This window comes from Myodes glareolus, chromosome 18 (assembly GCF_982192425.1).
Source record: "Myodes glareolus chromosome 18, mMyoGla1.1, whole genome shotgun sequence".
Classification (NCBI taxonomy): Eukaryota; Metazoa; Chordata; class Mammalia; order Rodentia; family Cricetidae; genus Myodes; species Myodes glareolus.
In genome coordinates, this window is record NC_142043.1 from 48,229,880 (window position 1) to 48,237,528 (window position 7,649).

Below are 7,649 nucleotides of genomic sequence, written 5' to 3' on the forward strand. Positions count from 1 at the left end.
ACCAGTGAAATGCCAGATATGTCAGGTACTGCCTGCGGCTCCGAAATGCACCTCAAGATTTTAAGAAGATAATGCTTTGAGAGAGAATTGCTGCTTCCACTACAGAATACATACATACATACATACATACATACATACATACGTGTGTGTGTGTGTGAAACAATGATGTAAATGGAAGTAGTGTAAGTTAAAGTAATCACACTTCTGAATTTATTTTTCATATTCTATAGCTAGCATGACTGAACAAATTTCTGGAGTAGGTAGTAAGTGTATTTCTTTTAGATGTTTTGATTCTGGTTTTTTTTTTTTGGTTAACCTTTTTAAAAGTTAAATTTGATATTAAACCATAAAAAACCTATAGCTTTCATTCCTTAACTTAAAGAAACTTTTTAATTATTATTTCATTTCACTTACATGAGTATTCCGCCTGCATGTATGTCTGTGCGTATGAATTCCCGGTACCCTTGGAGACCAAAAGAGAGCACTGGGTCCTCTGGAACTGGCGGTTGTGAGCCACCATGTGGTTGTGGGAATCAAACCTGAGTCCTAGGAAGAGCAGCCAGTGCTCTGAACCACTGAGCTGCTCCCCCAGCCCCTTCTTAACTTTTAATCAAAGAGATTATCTCAGGGAAATAAGGACTTCAACCCCAACTTAAAATTTAGAAGGAATAGCAGTCTCTCCTCTCTCTCTTCTCTCTCTTACTCGCTGTCATGATTTTTATTATTTCCCTTCAACGACACTAACAATATGATATCCAAACTTTGCTTTAACTGATGGATCTGTAAACACAGGCTTACCAGGCCCACTTACAGGCAAGGTAAATGCCACGTCTTGAAATGGTCCCACTGTGAACCCCCTGGTCATCCATCCCGAGTCGCTCTCTCGTCTGGCTTTATCTTTGATGTATTGTGGAGCACATCACTGAATCTCATTCCAGACCTTAACTTTTCCATGGCTCCCATGATTTTGCCATGTTTTTCCCATAGAATGCGTCTGACCTTTACCACATTGCCACCACCTTTGCAGCCCTGAGCCTTCTTGTCAGCGCTGTCATTCCTGGAGCCCACACCCCCTTTTCTACAATTCCAGAGCCACTTTTCTCCTTCACTGTCTTCTTTTAAACTTGCTGTTAAACTCTCAAGAGGAATGGCAGTCTTTATGAGGAGCATAGAATGGGGCTCAGGAGACAGTGTTTGCTTTGTATCGACATTTTTCATCCATCTTTTACTTTTGGGTTTTTTTGTTTTTTTTTTTTTTGAAACAGGGTCTCATGTAGCCCAGGCTACCTCAAACATCCCTATGTAACTAAGGATGACCTTGAACTCCTGATTCTCCTGTCTCTAGTTCCCAAGTTTTGGGATCACAGATGTGAACCATTGTATCAACCCATTTTTTAGAAACATAATGTTTTTATTAATTCTTTAAGAATTCCATGCATGAGGCCAGGCGGTGGTGGCTCACGCCTTTAATCCCAGCACTTGGGAGGCAGAGGCAGGTGGATCTCTGTGAGTTCGAAGCCAGCCTGGTCTACCACAGCTAGTTCTAGGGCAGGCTCCAAAGCTACACAGAGAAACTCTGTCTCAAAGAGAGAGAGAGAGAGAGAGAGAGAGAGAGAGAGAGAGAGAATGCACGATAAGCAAAAGCCTCAGTGGAAAGTCTCATCAACAGAGCAGATCATGTTGAAAGCAGGAAAGCGAGACTGGAAGACAAACTAGAGAAATTGGAACACTCAATAAAGGTCAATGAGAATTTGTTTTTAATATATGAATGGAATAGGGGAGAGTTTTAGAATACCATGGAAAGACCCGACCTCTGAATTATGGACATAAAGGAGGAGAATCTGTGGTGAAGACATAGAGAATATTTTCAATAAAGTCATAGAAGGGGAATTTCTAAACCTAGAGAAAGATGCCTATCCAAGTATAAGAAACCTACAGAACATCAAATAGGACAAAACGTAACTTCTTGTTGGCTTGCCCAGCCTGCTCTCATACAGCACCCAGAACTACCCAACCATGGACGACACCACCCGCAATTAGTGTGGCCCTTCCACACCAATCACTAACGGAGAACATGGGCTACAGACTTGTCTGCAGGCCAATCTCGGGGAGGCATTTTCTCAAGAGTCTCTCTTCCCAGATACATCTAAGTCGGTGTCAAGTTGACAAAACCCAACCATCACACAGCCACTTCAACAGAAAACTGACTCCCCACATCCACCCCAGAGGTCACCAACTGTGAGTGGCTACTTAGCTGGGGTGAAGGCTCTTGAGTCCCTTCCCATAGCAATCCATTTTTACACAAAGACAGAATTTATACAGAGGTCTCTATTTTGGTTATGTGTTACCCAATTCTTAGAGTTGGTTTGCTTTTTTTTGTTTTGTTTTGTTTTTGTTTTTCTGAGACAGCTAGCCTAGAACTCATTATGTAGACCAGGCTAGCCCCAAATTGTAGTTTTTCTACCCAGTTCTGCCTTAAGAGCTCTGGTATCACAGGTGTGCACCTCCAACCTGGATATTGTCTCATTCTTCTGAAAAACTGGCACGAATTTGGTATATCCTCCTGTTGGTGTTCTACCTTCTGAGCTCCAGCTTTATTCTTCTTGCAACTTGGTTTCTTGTTTGCTTGCTTGTCTTGGTTAAAAGTATTAACTGGTAAGAATCCTCCCTGTGCCCAAGAGTAACCTGCAAAGCTCACACTTAGGTTCCCGCAAAGGATGGTGACAGTCATATCCTCACAGGGAAATAGTGTGTGGCTCCGGGTGCAACTGCGGACGATTGGAACAATGGCACGGCTTACTCATATTTTCAAAGGAGTTTCATATCCATTATTTTGTCTGGTTCTCAAAATAGCCCCAGGAGGGTGGCACGGCTGTCGCTGTTATACAGGCACGGAGGCTGAGATGCGAGGGTACAGGGTCCGTGTAAGGAAGTGACGGAGATAGCCCGGAGATACAACAGTAATTGCGATGACAGCATTGACAATGATGACGCTGGCTTGCATGTGCCATTTGTTCTCCGGGTTAAGCGCCCTTCCTCCTGACGCTGACAGAGGACTAATTAATTGTCTTCTGGTGTCCCAGAACCTGACAACAATCTTTGGCCTTCTTCCCCGCATCCTGCTGAACCAGGCTCAGTCCAGCCCCTCCAGGTCCTGTGAGTGTGTCAGCTGGGCGGGGCAGATCGGAGAAGTCACAGGGTGGAGCCGGAACTACAGAGCTCTTCAAAGACCTGGGGGGAGGTGGAAAGACATGCGTGGGCCGGGAAGAGTGTCGTGTTTAGGGTCTCAGGGAGACTGAAGGTTACTAGGGGCTGAGCAGGCACATCCCAGGGGATATCATCCACCGGAACAGGAAGGATAACGGAATGATGGACAGCCAGCTCCGGGCCCTCCACAGCATCCCATTCTGCCGACACCGGACCAACAGCTGGAGCTGGCCATGGCCAGGCACGGCATGAATGCCCTCATGTGCATTAAATACAAGAATCAGATTGAGGAGAAAAAGCTGACACCATTTAACCCTTCAGGAACGGGGTTTGTTAGGAAAAAGGACTTTGAGACCATGGTGAGATTGCTGCCAGCACATATCTCCATCCTGTAGGCCAAACCTAACACTTCATCCATTGTCTGTGAGTTGGCCTTCCCATACCACTGGGGGGTACACCTCAGACCTAGACAACACAGTGCCACCTCCTTTTCCTTGGGAGGAGGATGAAGTGCCCAAGAAAAGGAGAAAGGTGGTCCGTGTCACTTGTCAACTTGATCAAAACAGATGTCCCACAACCTTGCCTGCACATCCCCTCCAGTCTGGGAGACATGGAGAGGTCTAGACTCGTTTGCTGAAAGTCAACAAGGGCTTGGATTAGTTACTTTTCTATTGTTGTATTAAAACACTACAGCCTAGTCAATTTACTTAAAAAGGCATCTAATTGGGCTTATGGTTTCAGAGGGTTGAGCTAAGGTTGGTGACGGGCAGCTAAGTGTAGCAGCTGAGAGCTCACGACTTGATCCACAAGCACTAGGCCCGCCCTTGTGCCACACCTCCTCCAACGAGGCCACACCTCCTAATCCTTCCCAAACCTTCCACAAACTAGGACCACGTTCTGGACCAGGCATGGCTGGTATCTGAAGTCTGGGCCTTGCCTAGGAGTCCCATAACTGGAAGCTCCTTAACTCTTCTGCCTCTTTAGGCCTCATGTAGTTAGTGTGTGGGCAGCAGGAACAGACCAGTTCATGGGGCCTCTGGGCTCTCCAATGCCTGTGGACACCTTTAGGTACCAGTCCTCCTGAGTCCCCAGAATCATCCCTGGCTCAGGGCTCAGCCCACAGGCACCAGGGTGCCATTTTTCTTAAGGAGCAGATGTTGGTCTGACAGAGACTTCCTGCCTGGTTCAGGGCCAGTAATCAACAAAACAAATATTGGCTTCCCTGGGTTGCCATCTCTAAAGCTCATCATGTAGCCCAGGAAGAAACTGCTCTGGAGGCTGACTTAACTCACCTGAGTTCGTGGACTGGGATGGGGAGCATCAGGGAATCCTCCACCAACAGCTCCCACCGTGACGCCTGTCACCAATGTCTTCCTGACTCAAGGCCACAGAGCTGCCCCTGAAACAGGAGACAACACAACACCACCTCCCACACCCAGCAAGAGCTTCTCTAAGCGTCTCTCAGAAACGATGAGACTGTCAATCTTTAGCCAGAGGAGCGGCCCTCACCAGCCTTGAGGGAGCCTCTCGCTGTCCACAGCCAACCTCAGGGTGAGGCTTGACTCTCTGTGACTACGGGAAACCCATGTGGCTCTGACTTCGCCAGGGAGGCACTTGGCAACAGGGGGGAACCGAGCGGGAAGCTGGGACCACCATCTGGTCTTCTCGGGGTCTCGGGAAGTTTTCCTATTGTTCCTGACAGGATTCGGTCCTGTGGACCAGGAGACTGAAGCTGCCTTCTGCCAGTGGACACCTCAAGACATACACTCTTCTTCTCCTTACTTGGTGCTTTGGGGACAGGTGTCACTCCCATAAAAAGGTTTTTATCCTTGTCCTTCCTAGGCCACTCCCTTCCTGGACAGGAGGTAGGAATCTTATTCTCTGCAGATGAAGTCCCCAGGGCCCACTGAAATGTAGTTGCCTCTGTCCCATCCCAGTCATCTGTCTGTCTGTCTGTCTGTCTGTCTGTCATGCACACCCCCACCCCCTCAACCCTGCAAGTCTATGTTCTTCAGGAGACACTCCTCCTCATGCAGAGGCACCCATAAAACACCAGTTCCAGTCTCAGACTTTCAGATGATAGGGCCAGGTAAGATAAAAGACCCCGAGGGACAGGAGAGTTCAGAGTGGTGTCTCAGACTGCGTGCCAGCCTCATGTCACCAGGCCTCCCAACCTGGGAGGCAGAGGGAGACTAGAAATCTACATTTGTATGTATAAGATTCTCAAACTGAAGTACCAATTGCTAACTTGAAATTAATAATAATAAAAAAGAACAAGGAGGGGCTAGAGAGATGGCTCAACAGCTAAGAACACTGGCTGCCCTTCCAGAGGGCCTGGGTTCAATTCCTAGTACCCAGCAGCTCACAATTGTCTGTAACTCCAGTTTCAGGGGATCCGACACCCTCACACAGACATGCATGCAGGCAAAACACCAGGGCACATTAAATAAAGAAAGAAAGAAAAAGAGAGAGAGAGAACAGGGGGAAAAGAGAAATGTAAAACTACTAGGGGTTGGGACTATAGCTCAGGCAGTAGAGAACTTGCCTGGCATGGACAAGGCCCTAAGTTTGATCCCAGTCCAGTATAAACTGGGTGTGGGGGAGCATGACTATAATCCCAGCAGAGGCAGGAAGATTGGGAGTTCAAGGGTCATCCTTGGCTACATGTGGAGTTTGAAACCAGTCTGAAATGCATAAGATGGTATATAAAAATAGCTAAAATTATAAAATAAAAACAAAATCAAGCAGGCTCATGTAAGAGTCAGCACTTTCCAGTGGATACCCACGCCCGACCCAGGCTGCGCGCTTTCCCGAACTCGGGCCCACGAGAATGGACGATTGTCCTATGGGTTGAAAAAGAGACACACACACAAAAGAGACCTTTGCTCATTTACCAGAGTAAATGGCAACTTTATTAAACTCAAGTCGGGTATTTATACCAGTGGGCTAGAAGGAAGAAAATGCAAGGCCTCCTCCCATCCAGGAGCAGGAGGAGAAGATTAAAGTCTTCCCGGTGCCTGGAGCAGGATCAGCTGGGGAGCCAGGCTATGGGCCCATTGCTAAAACCTTGAATACAAGTGGAATCACCATAACAAAGAGAACCAGGTTCTTGCTAAGTTATCCCCTCAAGCCAGAGCTAGTGCAGAGTCTCCAGGGAGCCAGGAGAAGGGAAAAACCTTGGTAGCTACAGCTCAAGGTCCCCAAACTGCTCAGAGATGCAAGGCAACAAAGACTGACTTCAATCACTCTGGCTCAGTTTGCCCCGGGGACATTTTAGAGATGCTAGCAACAGCCATCTATCCCTTAGGACAGGTCCTTGAGAGACTTCTAGTGTCTTCTTGAATTTTCTCTCGGAGCTTCCTCCTTGGGTTCAGCCTGACTCTGTCAAGCTAGGAGTGATCAGATGTTTGTGGAGAACTACAGCAGGCTAGGTGTGCCTTATCCACTTGGCCAGCACCCCAAGAGCTAAGAAAACATCTGGGATCCACCTACCTGCTGCTGGTCCCTGAAGGTTCCAGAATCCCCGTCCTGCAGCTAGGAGAGTCAATGGAAAGACCAACAAGAGCTGGAACCTGAAGGCTATGTGGGCCGACATCTCTGCATGTATATATTCCAAGAAGCAGTACAGCCCTGCTTAGTTCAGATGAGGCCCAGGCTGGTCCTTCCACTCACTTCTCCTTTGCCTAGCATATGTCTTATATCCCTGAGGCCTTTTTCCCCACACAAGCCTGCAACGGGAAGGTACCCCGTCCCTCACTTAGGAGCACCCGTGCTGGTCTGAAGTGTGTCTCCTCCCTCAGGCCTGCCACTTTCTAGACCACTTCAGACATCTGGAACAGCTGCCTTTAGAAGGGGCCTACAGAACACAGGGGCCAGCAGGAAGGGGCTCTGAGGCCCAGGTAGAGGGAGAACATTTTAGGCATCCAGTCCCCCAGACTCATGCGTCCAGTGGGTTTTGGCAAGACAAGGGGCCCATATGGCACCAGAATGGAACGGAGGGATCCAAAACCCTTGCCAGGCTCCTGCGGTATCTCAGGGTCTCTCTGAGCCTCAGATCTGAGAAGCCCAGAGCAATGTGTCCAACCTACATAGTGAAGCCAGACAGACCTGCGCTGCAATCTTCGGCAGATTCCTTCACCTCTCTGAGTCTCCGGCATGGCGGCAGAGAGGAAAAGACGCTAAAACCTACCCTCTGGGGCTGTTGTCAGGGCTGCGAGAGACGTGCACAGAGTATCTGGTCACTGAACAGGGCTCAGCAATCAGAACCAATCATGATGACTTCATAGGATGAAACGGAATGAGATAATGTGTGGACAGCAGCTCTGTGAAAAACTGTGCTCGGATGGCAGCAATGACCACTCATCGGAGTGTCTGCTCGCTGGGCCTCATCACCAGCCTCTCTTTCTTTCTAGTTTATTTTTTTTTTCTGGCTTAACCTCTTC

General features: G+C 48.1%; 1 pseudogene; it reads right to left on the reverse strand.

The window, feature by feature from the left end:
* Positions 1-721: 721 nt before the first annotated feature.
* On the reverse strand, positions 722-963 carry LOC125411195 (peptidyl-prolyl cis-trans isomerase NIMA-interacting 4 pseudogene; annotated as a pseudogene).
* Between the last annotated feature and the right edge of the window lie 6,686 nt (positions 964-7,649).